The 19461-nt window shown below is 32.0% G+C and overlaps 1 protein-coding gene and 1 long non-coding RNA gene across 2 annotated transcripts in view; both read right to left on the reverse strand.

Moving 5' to 3' along the window:
• Window positions 1-19461, reverse strand: part of LOC143243996 (uncharacterized) — a 159506-nt gene that overhangs the window by 63286 nt on the left and 76759 nt on the right. The gene's annotated exons all lie outside the window — the stretch shown is intronic.
• On the reverse strand, window positions 1147-18824 carry LOC143244000 (uncharacterized). Its single transcript, XR_013024860.1, has 4 exons — window positions 17182-18824; window positions 9047-9182; window positions 3646-3816; window positions 1147-2384 (listed from the first exon to the last, which is right to left on the reverse strand). It is a non-coding gene; the product is annotated as an uncharacterized LOC143244000 (long non-coding RNA).

A 19461-nucleotide genomic window follows, 5' to 3' on the forward strand; every position in this document is an offset into this window, starting at 1 on the left:
AGTTTCGGTCATAAAAAAATGGAAACATAGAGTAATACTATACTGTGGGAATGGTTAAATTACCTGATGAGGTATAGCTCACATACAGGACAAATCCACCATCCATCCGAATTAACCTCTATTCATAACGTTCACCACGTTTATTACTATGAATTTACTCTCAACTTGGAAATTGGAAACTCCACCTTTATAGCTTAATAGTAATATATTTTTGGCATCTAAGATGGCCTTTTACTGTTTACGAGGATTAATGATCATCATAGAGTTTCCATCAACAGCAGTGTATTCTTAAGTGTAACTACAGACTGTAAGACCTTTAAGCTAAGAGAGATAAAAAAAATGTCTTCTTACACTTGTTCTTTTTATTCCAATATTTGCCTGAAACATAGAACCAGAGGTTCATTTCCCACCAATTTTTAAGAAAAATGTCCACACCTTTGAAAAACCTAAACTCGGGTTGAAATGTAATAATAAACAACATACAATATGGTGGAGGAAATTAGAATTATCTGTTTTCTTAACACTAATGTGCATCATATTACTGGTATGATCGAAAGTGTTTGAGACCTTCAATGAAACATAGTGTACATTAAAAAAGTGTATAGGTTTAAAATTGTAATCCTCCACATCAGCTTGTTTAACCTTCCGTTACAGTTACTATTCTCACTAATACAGTAAACTATAACCAGCTCATCACACATTGCAAGTACCCTACTTTCATTTATTTTGTGTGACGCTTTTCATAGTTGGACATATTGTCCAATTAGCTGTATTAAAAAAGCATCACAAATAACAGAGATGCCATTGTCTTTAGCCACGCTTCCTTTTAAATATCAGTACCAAAGTCCTACAATCTTTATAAATATGTGGTTAAATACCTTCAAAACTATATAACTAAAAATATTTTTTGGACGTCGTGGTTAGTTAGATTATGGCACTTAAACCCATACTTATATACAACTTATAAATAAATTGTCTTATTGAACTAACTGCTGAACTCCTTTTAGCACTTGGACTAACTAATTCTTTTATTGGTAGTTGTAGATTTCATTTTACAATTTTATGTGAGACTTACGAAATTACTTCTAACATACAACAATGAAATAAAATCAGTTATGCATTTTCAATGCTTGTATTTTGTGTGTGTCCAGAACTTTACAGCTAAAACAAAAATGGGTCCAGTCACTACTGATGACTAAGCAACAAGCTTTAGGACTTAACAGTAATTATATTGTATTGAAGCATAAAGGTACACAAGAGGCTACCTGTATTCTGCCCTCCGTGAGTATTGAAATCCACTTTCTATTCTGGTATGTCCACAGACATACTGCTGTGCCACTAAGGAGCCTTTTAATAGTAAGATTCGGAGATTATTGCTATAGTGGCCACAACCCAGACAACCCATTGTGCAGATTTAAAAAACAAAACAGAACTGATACGCAATGATTCCAAAGTTTCTAATATCAAATTGTGTACATGAACACTACATGTACTTGTTCAAGAGTAGAAACTGTAGTTTTCATCTAATAATAAATAAATGTTATATATAAAGTGTTGTAACGTAGAAATTGTCTATTACACTATTCATGACACAATATGAGCTTTTTAATAATAAAATAGGTATCTTTTTAGCAAAATATCCACACTTTGTCTCCTAGGGAGGACAACATAAAGTACTTTAAACAAAAAATTTTTCAGAAATATAATAAGATGTAATAATAAGTTCCTTATGAATAGTAGGAAATTCAAAGGATTTGATGCATTATTTCTTTTTGGTGTATTTAATAAGTGGGAAATAAATAAAACAAAATTGGAAATATATTCCTTCAAACTGCTTAACTGAATAGAGCTTGAACTGAAATATAGTAAACAAGTTTTGAGTGAATTTTTTTTCACTTTCATCATTTACCTAATCTCAGTTAAAATTTCTTTCTTCTACTATGATTTTTATATAAAACACTGGAAACATCAAGTTTATACATTCAAATTCTTAATGGAAATTTCAAAAGAATTATGCTGGAACAAATCCAAACCTCTGTCAATTTTAAATACAGCAAGACAGAGAACAAAACTTGGTTCACGTTTAGCCTACTGTGTAGCAACTGTAAACTTCATCTCATATGATAAAACAAAAATGCTGTTGCTAAAAGTAGGGAAATCAGTTCCCCCACCATTGGGTCCCAGATCCATAATTTCATCCAGCGGTTACTCGATTAATTGTGCTGACAATCTGATTGGGCCCACAGCAAGGAGTGACAATCTGATTAGGCCCACAGCAAGGACATGGAAAGCCATTGGTCATCAACTTTCGTGCTCCTCTTCCTTGTGAATTGTGAGCATTAAATAGTCTTAAATCTCAACCACCAAAGCCACCAGGTCCATATCTAATATGACAAAATAATACTTACTAACGCACAAGCATTGTATGAAACAATTCTTTTACGTTTTTTATTATTTAAAAAAACGCACTATTGTCAGGGATTTGCTCCATGATAAAATTATGACTTATTCAACTGTTTCTTTTAAGGAGAAGTTTGGTTCATACTTGAAGTATTTTTTAAATTTTTATAAGAACTACAGACAAAAACGTAATGAAAGCAACCATATTTTCAAATTAAATCTTTTCACTGAAAATAAATTGATGTTGTAAACAAAAATGTTAGAAAGTGATAAAATAACAAATCTTAAAACATTTCTGGGTTAAATATTGTTGAAATAAGTAAAATCAATTTCTAATCAGACTTTGTGTACTTGATATTTGAAATGTGTTCTGCAGTTCCAATGGGAATAAGATAAAAGAACTTGCACTTCCTTCTAGAAAAGGTCACACTGATATTCATCAATAGTTCAAAATATGAACTCTTTACTTATTACTTCAAAATTCTGGATGTTTATTCCAACATTCTCCCTTTATTTGTCATATGTTAAACATATTTAAGTATGCCTAAAATTATCAAGCTCTGTAAACACCAGAGCAACAAATTACAATTTTGAGATGTGTTCAATACATGCAAGTACCTTTTTTAAAATAGTATCACTTTTTTCTTAGATGATGAAATCTTCTAAAAGCTTCAGACAACTGAATTAACATATTCATTATCTCTGAATCCACATGTGCATCAGCAAACACATTTAGGCAAATGCAAGTTATTAGATACAGCATGCATTAGAAGCCAGTTCTGCTGTAAGAGTTCTGGTGTGGGAGTCTCCCCACCCCCCATACCAATTTTATTTGATTGTAAATTTCATATATTCTGCATTTGAGTTTTATAAAATGGATAAAAACAGCGCTCCTTCAAAACTTGTGATGTAAAAGAATTCAGAGCTCAACAGAAACTTGAAGGTGATAAGATAAAAAATAGATAAAACATCTGCTTCACAGTATATATTTCAGTTGAATACGCATGTATGCTCAAATAACCTGTCTGGAGTTATTCTTCATTATTAAAATGCTCCTAAACAGAATGATAAATCAATGGTACCAGTTATAAGTAAGAAGCTTGATAAAAACATACATGTTGACAGATAGGCTAAAATTCTTACCAATGGTAACATTTCTATTGTTTTTTGAAATGCTCCTACCACACAAGTTTATATAGCATTTGTTTTTAAACATAGAGGTCAAACAAACCTATTGAACTTTACCTGTGAGCACCACCTCCATATTTATGGGAATTTGAGGCTCATTGTTCAGTCTGAACCTCTTTAGCCAGTGCAGCTAGCCAATCTGGGAACATCTGTTTTGTTTCAGCCATAAGTTCCATCAAGTCCAGTAATATATTTCAGTTCTTTTCATTAAAAATGACGTTGCCATGCCTGTAAAAAAAAATACAACTGTTCGATAACACAACACTCTTTGTCAGCAAAACTGTAATTACAATAACTACAGCCCAACAAGTGTCTGGAACAAATTCTGGCCTGTGAATATAACAGACAGAGTTTACCAATTCTTGAAGTTGTAATAATCCACTTACATCTGCTTAGTAAATACATATAATGTTTGTAATACTCAAGCATTTGCTGTGTACCAATTTTTTATTTATTAATTAAGATATAACAATGTTTATTTATGCACGTAAAAGCAATACACAAACATACATATTTCTTTTTAAACGTTAACAGGAGTTAACACAGTTAACAGACATATTTTTAACAAACCTTCCCCTGGTATGAAAATAGATGTAGTACTTGGTATGTGTGTACAATATTGGAGAGAAAATAAAACAGGAAAGTGATCAAAAAAGTGTAAAGAATTATTATTCTTAGTAAAATATTTACATACAGAATAATAATAGTTGCATAGCAAGAAAACAAAGCCAATAACTTTTTCAGATGCATAGAAATTATGAACAAATATCAATCAAGTTTCTTAGGTCCTGTTTTGGTACTAGTGATAACATCACAGGAAAACTTTTTGGATAAAATTATTGGGTAGACACAAAATAACAAACAGCACACAGAATTCAAATGTATATACAAAAACATCAATTCAGATATATGTAGGGCTTCCAAAAGGCTGAAAACCTTTCAGTACTTCAACGATCACTATCATGAGTTAAGTTGAGAGACACAACCAAGTATACCATTTTAGCTATCATGTGATCTGCATGTAGTTTTGCTATTTTGCTATAAACTTTATATAAGGTTCTGCCACATTCTTACGTAGATAATTCTCAAAACCTACATCTCTATTTAATAATTCTTTTTTTATATTTAATACTCCATTATTTCTGAAGTTTTGAGGATTTTCTTTTCTTTAATATTATTTGGTTTATCCAAAATTACTATTTTTCCCATAATACCTCATGTTTATTTTGTTGTGTTTTTCTACATGTTCTGTTATGGTTAAATGCTCAATCTATTTATTACACATCTGTGTTCTAATAAACAATATTGTGGATTACATTTTGTCTGATTGAAATAAACACTTCCATATTTACATTCAATTTTATAATTACCAAATTTTCCATTATTTTATACACAAGGTGAGATATTTGCTATTTCTTAAATTAATTAAATAAACTGTAGTCAAGCCTGGAAAGTTTGTCAAAATTAAACATTTCTTTTTGATTTTAAAGTAATACTTTTATCCCTTATTACAGCAACAGTGAATTCCTTAAATGCTTTGTTCACAATATTAAGGTAAAATCCATTTTCACCTTCTAGATATTTCATTCGCATCAACTCATTTTTAAGTCCTCATGTTTTTGTACATGACTTCAAAATTCTGTGAACATAAATAAAAAATTTAGTCCCATTTAATACATCTATTTAAAAGTCGCATATAGATCGAGATCCTATTGTTAATCCTTCATTTTGTTTATAAAAATTATTGTCTACTTCAAAAAAATGAATTCCTCACACTCAACATTGTTAGATTAATTATAAATCTCTAGTTTCACAACTGTTGAAATTTTATTTTGTAACAGTAATTTTAAAACAACTGCATTTTCTAGTAGAACTTGATAAATCACAATACTAATAAAACTTCCAAAAATACATAAAATGATTAACAGTTTCAGTACAAAAGCACAAAGTATTGGTACATTATATGAACAAGTAAAGCATACAGCTCAAAATTATTCATGTTTGAAAATAAACATACAACTAAAAATATATTAGATTTTCTAAAAAAATGAAGAATAAAAATAAACAAGGAATAATCAGCGACATTTTCTGCAGTTGGAACAATAGATATCATGAATAACAAAGTTACGTGTAAAGAATCCATTCCTTTCAGGTTAATTTTTCATTATTTTAACATTATGCACAAGAGCCAAGAAACAATACTTGGGTCTACCTAATGAGCTAGTACTAAAAGCATCTTTCTTAAATCTTTAATAATTAGATCAGCACATAAAGAAATAAAGTGCAAAAGGTAAATATAAAGCCACTGAACATAAGCTGCAGGTCAATACTATTTTAATAACATTGTATACCAAACCACCTAATGGCAATGCTCAGATAACTATGCTGGAAACATGCTAGTTTCTGTACGACATAACAACACAAGTTAGAGACTTCCAAAACCTCAACAAAAATAATGTTATCGCTGCACATTATACTGAAGACACTTGGATACCATAAATGGAAAACATTTTATCTGATGATAAGATCTTATTCAACAAACAAAGTTAATTGAACCACAACATTAAATGAGTAACTTCACCACTTAAACCTAAAAGTAAGAAACATACACATTAGCCTTTAATTAGGGATGTTGAATGAGTTTGGTAAAATTGACAAGTATGTTCAATTTTTATTCTGTCTCCATCTATATGTCATTGCAAATGTCACATATCAGTGATATGGTTTTAAGAGCTTAGCTGTTGATTTACATGCATTGTTTATATACTATTGTTAATATCCATTGTTGGAAGAATTTAACTTTGAGAATGTTTGATTTTACTAGTTGCTTTTGGGACACAAGGAACTGTGTTCTAGTTTGCTTTCAACTTTATTAATGAACTTGTATCTTACAAATTAAGCTATAAAGTAAAATATTGAATAATAAAAGATAAACCCAGGGTTTAGAGGTAGCTATTTCTGTTTAAGGTGTTTTAATCTTCTTTTCCTTAGAAATCTATTAATATATTAAATCACAGCTTTTAAAAAATTTCTATCTTTAAAACAATGTACAAAAGATAAACCCAAATTACCAACCCTTCCGGTATGAGCAATAAGATGAACGAACTCTTCAACATCATCTGGAGGTCATAATTAATGTAGAATTATCAGGAAATTCAAGTTTCTAGTTGTCAATCTACTAAATTTGAAAAACATATGACTTTAAGGCAATTTGTAACAAAAAATGAGTTCCAACTAACTAACATAACATAAATATGTTTTAAGTAATAAAGTGGCATCTAAACATGAGCAGTGAAGGATATTTTTTGCTTTGAGTGAAAAAAGCTCAAATTTCTCATCACAAAGTTTCTATTTATTGAAGAATAAAACGAGGGAAATATACTTACTTTTCTGTAATACATTAAACATACTTTTAGTTGTTTTTAAAGTCATTTTTAAACAAGTTTGCTATTACAAAGTTAAGATTGCTTCAGATTTTTTAACATGTATCAACATTTTTCCAACGAAGCTAACCCATACTTTGATGTATTTATGTATTTGTAGATAAAAAGATAAAAAGTCTGAAAATGCAACACCAAAGTTAAGGTGTTGTGATCTCTAGTCCAATGTTCATCTTGTGTGTATATTTGTTATTATATTTGTTTTAAATTCCAGAGAAGTTTTTTTTTTTATATAAGTACAGTTGTAACTATCCAAGCTTTACTTGAGAGTGGGGAGAACAAGTAATACATAGGTAACCAAAAAGCAAAAAATATATATATATATATATATATCATATGAGCAGTTTCATAACATGAACACAATCTAAAAATAATTCTTTCACTATTGGCTTGTAACTATTTTGTTACAAGATAATGTATTATACAGAAACTTTATTGTCCACAGTTTGATCCAAAACTGAAGGAGATAAAATCATAAATTCAGCTACATTCTGAAAGCAAGTCAACAAAAGCAATGACTTGGCCTTTGACCTGTGAGCCATCTCAAAAGAGTGAACATTAAACCTCACATACAAACATCTTAACTCTCCAATCACTACTGTAGCTATTTATTCACAAAGGTGGGGTGAAATTTTGCACCAGGTTTATCATCACTTTCATGAAACACTAAATATACTGATCTGTTATCTGAGTCTAAACATACATTCAATAATGCAGTCTGTAAAACTTTTTCTTCTCCAATTTTTAAACTAAATCTCTGTTACAAAATCATGAAACAAAATGTATTTTTCTTTGTTCAAAAACAACTACTTATTTAATTCCTAGATAACTGCTTTAATATTTCTGCTTTTTATTCAGCTAAATGTGGATCCATCAACTTAGCACTACCAAAATTTAATTAAATTGTTTCTACTTTCATCAGCAATTTTTGTTTTCTGATTAATTACAGATGACAGCAGTCCTAGTTAAGAGCTTCTAAATGGAATCAGCTTAACATTCATCCAGCTTGGTTGCAATTGGCTTTTAAGGAAATTTAAAAATCTCAAACAATCTTTCCTATTAAGAAATGGTTTACAACTTCAGATATTTTTAATGCTGATGAACAAGAACATGATTTCACTGTCCAACTCCTTTACTCAGATAGTAGTCACTCCCTATCAACTCCATTAATTATGTTTTCAACAAATAATTCATTTGAAGTGAGAAAATTATAATTATTTAATATGTTTATTCTTTTAAATGATGTATTTAGGTTTATACAATTTGTTTAACCTTCCTTTGCATAAATTTCAAGCATCTTATATGATTACTGGTTTTACACTGTCCTTATTCTAAAAATAAGAACCAGTCAAAACATCAAAATCTCTTCAGTCAGTGCCTTTAGTTAAGAATGCAACAATTAATTTAATAAGGGAGAACCAAAAATGTCAAAGTTTGATTGAAAAAAGTAAATAGAATTTAAGATATTAAAAAAAACACCAACTACAAATATGATATTAGCACATAATAAAAGTGTAAATTTGAAGTTTTATCTATGAAACTAACTGCCTACACAAACTGCTAAAATACCAATTCTGCAATATTTGTAAATTTTAAAAAATTGTTAGAGAAAGAAAGAACCATATTTCATAAATAGATTTTATGACTGATTTGCAAATGACCTTTATGTCGTAGTGGCCAGGATAAAGTTAATAGTTGGAATTAAACTTTAACTACTTTCACATTGTAGGTATAATTCTTAGCAGTCCACTAATATGATTGAATTTTTGACCAATTGAAACAAATGTAACAAAAATTTAAAATAGGCTGTGGTCAAGAAAACAACCTATGTTCCATGAGACAATGTAAGCTATGATGCTATTTGAACAGAGGACTATTAATAATTAGAAGCTCGTAATTTTTAATGATGACTTTAAATTTCAAGATTCACAATTAAATACTTATGCTCCTCTGTTCTCAACAGGACATGTATATTCAAGTAATTTCTCATAATTACCACTCTTAATTCTAATACTTACTTCACAAGTTCCAAGCTAATTTCTCCTGCTCCATCATATCTATCAGTCTTCCTGGTGTAGCCACCACTAAGTGGCAACCTTGTCTTAGTTCTTAATTTGCTGAATGGGTTCAGCTCCTCCACAGACAACACAGGGCCTTACACGAGAGCAATAAGCACATTTGGATGATTCGTCATAAATCTGACAAGCCAGTTCTCTTATTGGAGAAAGAACTAGGGCTTGTGGATACTGCTTAACACAAGTATCAAACTTTTGTGGCCGTAACAATTAATCAAAAAAAAAAAATCAGTATTCTTGTAAAAAATATATTTCTTCTTTACTAATAGTCTGGGAGAATATTCTCCAAAGGGCACATCTCTCAGAACTCATTTAATACCTTTTCATGAAAAGATAAGACTTGGTTTCACATTTGGTAAAATCTTCATCCATTGTAAATGTCTAAAATGTAGCAAAAATTTGTTTCTGTGATACTTTGTTTCATAGTATCGTATATACTCCTGAGCAAAGATGAGTTGCCATAATATCAGGATTACCACCTTTTTTTCTTTTTTTGCATTAACTATAAAATCATATCTTAGTTTTTAAATTTTCAGTGCCATCACTTTCAGTTATATATTTGTTTTATTTGTGAATAATCAGAAAATTATATATGCTAAACCAGTCAAACTGAACAAAACTTTGTATGTAACATTTTCACAGCAGAACTTACTTAGAAGTATGGCCTTCATAACACAAATTATGGTTTACATAACACTTAACCCTTCTATTACATAATTAGATTTCATGGTCAGTCCCTAGTCAACATCATTTCTCCATCACAGTAATATTGTAAAGTAACTGCATATTTTGCTGTAATACATATTACAATAAAATATTATGTAATATGCAATACGATATACAAGACACTGTCTTATATCTTGATGATATGGCATCAATAACCTATCTCAGTTATTATAAACACCCAGAGAAAGTATGACGATCAGCTATTATTTCTGTGCATGAGTGCCTTGCATCACCTACCAGTTAGGGACAGAGCTGAGGGATTGGTTATACTTGCATTTCCCTCTCATGCTTCCAGATGTTGGCACACCTCTAGTGTCTGGCAGTTAATTAAAGATCATGAATGGTTGTTGTTTCCTGCTGTAGATAGAAAAGTTTTTGACAGCCATAGAGAAAAGTCAATCTCTGCTCTTAACAATTAATCTTCCCTTGACGAGAGTCGCTATATGCAATGCAGGATTAATTAACTGATGTACAACGATTTTAATTTTCTTTCTCTTTTTAAGCAAGAAAGCTTACATTAATTTTACTTCAAATTATTTTATATGCAGATTCAATAAGCTTACGAGCTACCAATTTATAATAGCAGGTCTTATTCCCAAAGTAAAAACAACCAGGTACAAACATATGAAACTCCCTTCCAGACACACCACATACTTTGATCAGTAAGCTAGAGCAATCAGAATTTGGATTAACTCGCTCACTACAGTATCAGTCAATCTGACCTAAATCTTTGAGTACATAAAAATTAAGAAAAGAGATTTAACATTAACTAGGCCCGGCATGGCCAAGCGTGTTAAGGCATGCGACTCGTAATCTGAGGGTCGCGGGTTCGCATCCCGGTTGCGCCAAACATGCTTGCCCTTTCAGCCGTGGGGACATTATAATGTAACGGTCAATCCCACTATTCGTTGGTAAAAGTGTAGCCCAAGAGTTGGCGGTGGATGGTGATGACTAGCTGCCTTCCCTCTAGTCTTACACTGCTAAATTAGGGACGGCTAGCACAGATAGCCCTCGAGTAGCTTTGTGCAAAATTCCAAAACAAAACAATTAACACTAACTAAATGATATATCTGCAAGTTTTAAACTGATATAACTTTATTTAATTAATCATTGAGAGAGTATATTGTAAACTGAGCTCTTTCTAATGACTGTATACACTTGAGTTAACTTACGACATATACGAGGGCTGTTCAAAAAATACGCGGACTGTTTGAATTGCGCGGCTCCAGTTGGTTCCAGAAGAATCCGCTTGGTGTCGCTAGGTTCGCACAGATCAGCTGATTACGACGCCATTTCCAGATTGCAGATATCTTCATTTGTGTATTAGCTACGCGGTTTTAAATGAAGTGCGATTTTTTCGTTTGGCGGATTTCAGAATGAATGACCTGAAGGAGCAACGACTTGCTGTGAAATTTTGTGTTAAACTTGAAAAATCTGCGACTGAAACTTTTGCTATGCTTAACACGGCTTACGGTGATGTTGCATTGAAGCGTACGGCATGTTTCAAGTGGCATGAACGTTTTAAAGATGGTCGACAGTCCATTGAAGATGATGAGCGTCCTGGACGTCCTTCCACGTCAACTGACGACCCACACGTCGACAAAATCAACACCCTAGTGCGGGCAAATCGACGTCTGACTGTCAGGGAGCTTGCTGAGGAGTGTGGGATATCAGTTGGATCTTGTTACGAGATTTTGACCGAAAAATTGAAGATGCACCGCGTTGCTGCGAAATTTGTGCCTCAGAACTCGTGAGTTTTTGGCCAAACACTCGATCACTGTTCTTCCCCCTCCCCTACTCACCTGACCTTGCTCCTTACGATTTTTTCTTGTTCCCCAAACTCAAAAGACCCCTGAAAGGAAGAAGATTTGAGACGATTCCCGAGATTAAGGCAAATGCGACGAAGAAGCTGGAGGACATTACAAAAGAAGCGTACCAGGACTGTTTCAACAAGTGGTAACACCGTTGGGATAAGTGTGTGCGTTGGGGAGGAGAGTACTTTGAAGGAGTCCCAGACCTGTAACTTCTAAATAAAGTACATTTTGTTTTATGACGTCAGTCCGCGTATTTTTTGAACAGCCCTCGTATAATGTAGGTCTCAAGGTGAAGTATAGAAGGTGGGTATTGCAACCATTAAATGTATGGACACATCTATTTCCACTGGACCTGACTCAACCATATGCATTCGTTACAATTTACTTAGCATTAACTCTAATACATTAAATGTATCTTAACAAAACTTTGACACTTTTAGTAAATACTACGAAGTTTTTGCACATGAAAATTCAGATTTTTAATGAAGTATTTTTTTATTAATATTTGTCTGTGAAATTGTCAATTCTTTTCTAACTAGTACAAGAGTAAATGAATTCATTTTGAGATTAAAAATACTTTTCTTTGTCTCAAAAGTCTCATATTTCACTCTTATAACCTCTAGAACTTCTTAAATGAATATAACTTTTTTCAGTAGAACTTTATATTTTGTGTTATTATGTTTATAACTTGATTCTTTAGCCTGTAGGAAACTGAAATATACTGAAAAGGGAATCTGTAAACTCAGAAATAAAATTAGCAGCTATGTCCTTTTTTCTTCATTATTAATCAAGAGGTTTCAAAGTACGTACCCTGAAAGTTTCAACTGTTAAACATATCGCATAAATTTTGTGTTTATTTTACTTTCAACATCTAAGGCTAAACCCACAGTATATAAAGCTCAAATAATTGACCTCTTGATCCTTTCTTTGAGCAGCATGCTGTAATACGTATGACACCCTTGAGTAAGAACCCACTTGAAAAACTGAAAAGTGTCATTGATTCATGTCCCTGCTCCAAGAACATAATATTGCACTTAGCAGCTTATGTTTCCTGTAACACTTACAATTTCCAATGGTAATAAAACTGCAATTGGAATGTGTGAAAACATTTATTATATAGTTCAAAGATGTTCTGATCCAATAAACATTGTAGGTTCTGATCCTCACAGATCCATTTACATTGCAGCTATTTCAGTACTATTGCTCATCTATTTTATGTCTGTCAAATCTCACAACATGTGTACGGTGTTGTCAGGGCACACACTTATAAGATTTATTACCCTCTTGATTTAAAGCTCTCTCTCTTGTATAGGTATTTGGATTAAGATGTTTATCCACCCAGGAGAGTCAGGTTTCGTTAACCTCTTCCTCCTTTCTTGAAATTTTGGTTCTACAAGTGTCAAGTGTATTTATATATGGTACACGAGGGCCAGAGTAACCTGCACTTACTCAGGCCCCTTTCAAGGTAATTCCATGCACAATCTACACATACACTTGGTGCAAATTAAAAATTTTTATTATAGTTCCATAGATTATTTGCACTTTCATGAGTTAGGTGTTAACTATAAAACATTTACATAAAAATCCCTTTCAGTGTTTAGTAATTAATTCCTAATCTAATGTGGAGTCTAGTATATAGGTGGCATTTTATTTATTAGAAAATATATATTCACTGGGAAAACGTGCTTAGGTCTATCATCATCGTGTAAATAGTACCTGTCAAGTTACCTTACTAGTTCATTTTTTCTCCAATTTTTGTCACAATAGTTAATTGTACTATGTGGGAGTCTATCTGCTGTTGTTTCAACGTATGCATATTTATGCATGAATTCAGATGATGTTGCTCTGGGTACTTTATAAGTTGTTGTGAGTGGTGTACTTTGCATCGTTTACAGTTTGGTCTTTTATAGTTTTTACTTACATTTATCCATGCATGGGCTGCATAGTCAATTATATGTCTGATGTGTGTTTTATATATTTTTAAAATAGTGTTTGCTGTTTCTCCGCTGTTTTTATTTTCACCACTTAGACTCCTAGCATAGTTTGTTCTTCACCAAATTTTTGTTTTAATATTATTTATGTGGTTTTTCCATGCTAATTTAGAGTCGAATGTTAGTCTTAAGAATTTTGCAGATGTAGCAGTCTGGAGAAGTTCTCCATTCATATAGATCTGTGGTTGTGTTTTTTATGTTTAGTTGACTAAGTGAATACTACTAGTTGTGTTTATTTTCATTCTATATTTCTGACAATATTCACTTATTCTATTTAATTGTGATTGTATGTTTGTGGCTGCTATTGCTAGTGTTGGTGCACTTTTCCAGATTGCTACATCGTCTGCCAACTGTGAGGAGTATCCATTATTTGGATCTTTCAGAGGGATATAATTCACATACATGATGAATAGGATAGAGCTAACTACCCCTCCTTGAGGGATTCCAGCTTCTGGAGTGAAACTCTCAGAGAAAGTCCCTTCAACAATTGCTTCGGTTACTCTGACTAAGTGGTATGTTGTTTGTCTGAATTTTCTGAAACAATTTTGTTTTACTGGTAATTTTAATATTGTCTCCAGAAATGTGGAAAGTCTGTTACTGATTATTCTCTCTAGAATTTTGCCTGCACAGTTAGTCAGGCTGATTGGACAGTAGCTATTTGGGTTATTGGCTGGCTTTCCTTGTTTGTGGAACATCAATACATTTGTATGCTTCCATGGAATCTGGATATAACCAGAGTATAATGATAAAATAAAAATTGCTGTGAGATATTCAAATAATTTTGGAGTGCCTTTTTTGAGAAGAATTACTTGTATACCATCTTCTCTTTTTGATATATTTTTGGTGTTTGTTATTGCTTCTATGAGTTCTTGTGCTGAAATTGTGCTTGAGTTATTGATTTAACAGTTATTTAAATCTACTGAGAAGAGTGATTTAAATAGTTCACTGTTATTCATTATAAAGTTGTTTGCTTTATTATAAAAGTATGTGTTAATGTCTCGGTCGTTGTGTGTTTTAAACGTGTTTTGTTGTTGTTTGAATATTTCGGCTTTTCCCTTATTTCTATAGGCTGTGGTATTATTGCATTGTTGTGGCGGGTATTTCTTGTTGTTGTGTCTCCATTTGTGAGTATTTTTAGATTTGTCCAAAATTGTTTCGGACCTGTTTTTTTCGTTAAGTTTCGTGCAGAAATCATCCCATTTTTCTTGTTTTAGTAATTCAACTTCTGCTCTGATTTGGTTTCTTAATCTGTTTATTTGTGTTTTTAATTCGCTATCTCTTATCTACATGTATTGTCTTCTTAACTGTCGTCTGTGCTTGATTAGTGTTAACAGTTGTTTATGTGGTTTCCATGTATTATTTATAGTTTTATGTTGTTGTTTTGGTATTGCCTGATTTGCTGCGGTTTGTAGTCATTTTGTGATTATTTGACAGTAGTTATCAATATCTATCTTATTTTTAGCTGTTGTTATAATTTTGTTTGGCAGTCAATGATCTATTTGTTTTTGGTAATTTTTCCAATTTGTTTTTTCTAATCAAATTTTTATTTTCTATGTATAGCATTTTTAAGGGGAATGAGATCGAAGACACACCATATAGGTAAATGGTCGCTGTTTACATATTTTCCCATATTAAAGTTTATTAGCTTTTGGTTCATGTTATACGAGATTACGCATACGTCTAGTATGTCACTTGTATTAGTGGCATACGTTTAATCCGTTCAAGTATCGTTACTCAGGATGGCTATGTTGTGTTCATCTATAAATTGTAAAGTCTTCCATTTGTATTTCAGAAACTGAAAGATTTTTGTATAGCATCAATATTCCTCTGTTTTTATCCGTTTTATTTAATCTGTCTTTTTAATAGTTATATAATACGGTATTTTAAATCTTTTGTTTTTGTATGAGAGATTTTCACTTAATATCACAATTTCTGAGTTAGTTTGTTGAATCATGTCGAGGATCTTATGTTTCTTGGAAGCCAGTGCACCTTGGATGTTGATATATACAACAGTGAATTTAAGTTGAGAGGTATTCCGTTAGTATTAATAATTGAAGGATGTAAGGTATGATGTACTTATGAATAGGTCAAAGCAGTTTATTGTTTGTGTTGGTTTTGTGTATTCGGCTACAAAGTCTGTTGTGAAATTTGTAATTATATTTATAAATAAGTTTATTTTGTTATTAGTGTTTGTTTCCTTGATAAAGTTATCGTTATCTTGATGTTTTGAAGCATGAGTATTGTTCTGTTTAATCTCAGTGTTGATTTTTATCGCTTCTGTTGGGTTTTGCTGTGTGTTTAGTTTTGGTATTTGTGTGATAGCTTTTTAAGTGTTTGTGCATAATTTATTTTGTCTTGTTTCAGAGTTGGTTTTGTTTGTTGTGTATTGTTATCTGTTGTTTCCTTATCTTTAAATGGTGTTTTTATTTCGTAAATTATTTACTTTATTCGTTTATATTTTTCCCAGCCTTTATAGTTTGCAGTGTGTTCTTGCCCACAGTTACAATATTTCGGTTTTTCTTCTTTTTCGTACTGTGATGTGTTATGTTCCCCACAACACCTCGGTGTTGCTTGACATGACAACATCTCTGATAATTGTAGCATTGTGTTACTACAATTGCTGGAGTTTGCGTTTGCTATACTTGGTATTTTTGATACAAAAGTATAATTCCATTATTGATTAAATTTAGTGTGTTGTAAGTGTATTCGGTGTCAACTCGTACAAGGTTTGTTGGTTATTGCGTTACTTAACATACAATGCGATCTTACATGAGTGTGTGAAATATTTTGTTCATCTAATTCCTTTTTAATGTCGTCAGTGGCGACTGAGTAATGGACCCCACGAATGACGACAGATTTTGGTTGCAGTTTGCTTCCAGGTTGTATAATAATCCTGCCTGGTTTGAACGTGTCTTCCGGCTACTCCTTAAGCAGTTTATTAAGGTCAGCTGCCTCTTGACCTCAGACAAGGACACCACTCCGGGTAAACGCTTAATGGTGGCGACAGACGCGCTCGGCCTACAACATTTGAATTATGCAGGCAGATGGGGTTGCTTATATGTACCTGGTATTCCTTCAATTATCGTGAAGTGTTGAGGTGGATTGGACCGTTATACTGTGCATTATTTGCCTGCGTTGGAGTTTTTTTTTTTTGTTGTTTTTTTAAGTTACTGATTGGAATCCATCATCTTCAGTGTTGTGTTCAGTGTTTTTTGTAGTATTTGTTCTTACTTTATTACTTATTGCTTTATTAACATCCAAGGTTGTTTTTGAATTAGTTTGACTGTTAATTTCTTTGGTAGATTTTTGCTGTACCACAGTACAAGAAGTACCTTCCAATTTGTCTTCATTTTCTGAATTTTCAGCAGAATTAGATGGTTCAATATTTTTCTCTTAGCTTTACGTTTTTTTCTAATATTTCTTTCTTTTTCTACGGTACTTAGTTGCTATTTAGCTTCATTACAAAGGAACATTAGTGAAGAGGATCTTATATCATTTAAATATAACTTAGTATTTGGTTTTAGGTCACTTACGTAACTGGACTTACTTTTTGTTGTTGAGCCCGGATCCTGCTTTTCTGCATTCGAAGTCATTTCCTCGTTTTCTTTGGTTGTTTGCTCCTGCTTCTTGACCGGTACGACACGCAGCTTCGCCAACGAAGTCAAGCTTGAGAGCCTCTGTTTTTCTTTGTTGTTGTTGCTCTTATGATTTAGTTTATCCTCTGTCCCAGTCTTTTGGTTGCAGCTAACCAGTATGTAGCCCACATAAATTGTTTGGCTCAATAGTTTCTCGAAAAGTCCAATATAAATTCATATTTCTTATGAGCCGAAACAAATATCTACCTGTCTCGTCTCTCGCCAATAAAAAAAAAACCTGTTTTAAAGCTGTCAAGTTTCAAATGTGTTTTTAAATTTACCTCAATTTATGCCTACCACATTTGAGTAACTGCACATTGGCCGACAAAAGTATACTATTTCGGTTACCATACATCACTTATGTGTATAAATATACACATTACAATTTACTCATAAATGTTTCAATTTTAGTTACATTTCTTAAAACATAGAAGGTAAATGAGAAACACCTTAAAAACATTTATTTCGAGTACATATCAGTGTTACGAAATTCTGCACTCGTGCGTACGTACTATCACTGAGCCTTGACTATGCTTGAGGGTGGGATGTGTAGAGCATTTTTGTGGCTTCAAACAGTAATTTTTGAAAAATAAAAAGACATTAAATCACAGTATTAGAATCCTCAAAATCCCAGCAGTTTAGTAGTATCTAAGTAAAATATATGTGAGTTGACAAAATCTCATTTCGATTCAAAGAAACAGCTTATTGAACACACATATACATTTTTGTCAAAATTCTTTCTTTCACCTTCAAGTCACTTATAAACTCTAAGAATTATGCAGAAGGGAAAGTTCTCTTTCTATTGGTTATAAAATTGAGCTACTTAGTTGTAGGTGGTACTACTTAAGAAATTTCAAATGAATGATTAGAAGGGCAGAGCCACTTCAGCAGATTTGCTAAATATATTGATATCTCAGCAAGTCACAGAGACGGGAGGTTCTCATTTAATATTTAGCTGGTATGTATCTCAACTTTGAATTTCTAATTCATTAGATACTTATACATATTGCTTGGTTGCTGTAATAAAATAAAAACTGAACATGTTATGTAACACACAAAAACTGAGATTTAATTTTTTCTTTATATAAAAACTTAGAAAACAATGTTCCAAACGTGTACTCTAGCCTCCAGGGTTGAAACAATGAAGGTTGGAAAATGTTTATGCTTCTCAGGCAAACCAGCTTACAGACTTCAGAACTTACATGTCAATAAGGTCAAACGTATGTACTTATGTGTATAGAAATTCCTGGACATAGTAGTTTAATTTTTTCTTTATATAAAAAATTAGAAAACAATGTTCCAAACGTGTACTCTAGCCTCCAGGGTTGAAACAGTTAAGGTTGGAAAATGTTTATGCTTCTCAGGCAAGCCAGCTTGCAGACTTCAGAACAAACGTGCCAATCAGGTCAAACAGATGTTCTGAGGTGTATAGAAATTCCTGTACATGGAAGTTTAAGATAAAAAAGTGCTGAGTTAAGATTTTTCAAAGCACGTGAATCACACGACACAAATTGCAGTTTGTGTCTTTTTTAGAAAGATTTTCTTTTAAACAAACTGAAACAAAAATTCAAGTTGTAACATATATTATAATATTAATTTCATTTTCATGTATTCATATTAAAATGGTTTAATTATATTCTGATTGTCATCTGTACGACACACAAAAGAGGAGTTTAAAGATGGCACCAAACGCCACAGGATTAAAATGATGTTGAACAAAGACTGAAAACCTAAGCTCCTCTTCCTGGACAATAAAATGAAAGCAACTTAAAATTGTAATGGAAACCCACATTTGAGCATTTTCGGCTGATCTGTATTTACTTATCATAAATTAATAAGAAATTGATATATAATAATAAATTTTAACAAAATTTTGCTTTAGGTTAAAATAAGTGGATAAAAAAACTAATTAGAAGGTTACTTTAAAATCAACTCGTTGTTTACATCCAAAATGATTAGTTGTTGATTTGAAATTGTTTTTCATACTAATTTTTACTTTCTCTTTTTATTTCCTTCCAATCTCTTTGAAGGAATGAAAGAAACAATTATACTTACAGAAACTATACAAAATAGTTCATAACCAAAATCACAATATACTTATCAACAAAAGCAAGCATATAAACATATTACTTGTACATACATAAAACTTACTTCTGGTAAGTCCTTTGGTGGTCCATTTTCATAGATATGGT

Source organism: Tachypleus tridentatus, chromosome 2 (assembly GCF_004210375.1).
Source record: "Tachypleus tridentatus isolate NWPU-2018 chromosome 2, ASM421037v1, whole genome shotgun sequence".
Classification (NCBI taxonomy): Eukaryota; Metazoa; Arthropoda; class Merostomata; order Xiphosura; family Limulidae; genus Tachypleus; species Tachypleus tridentatus.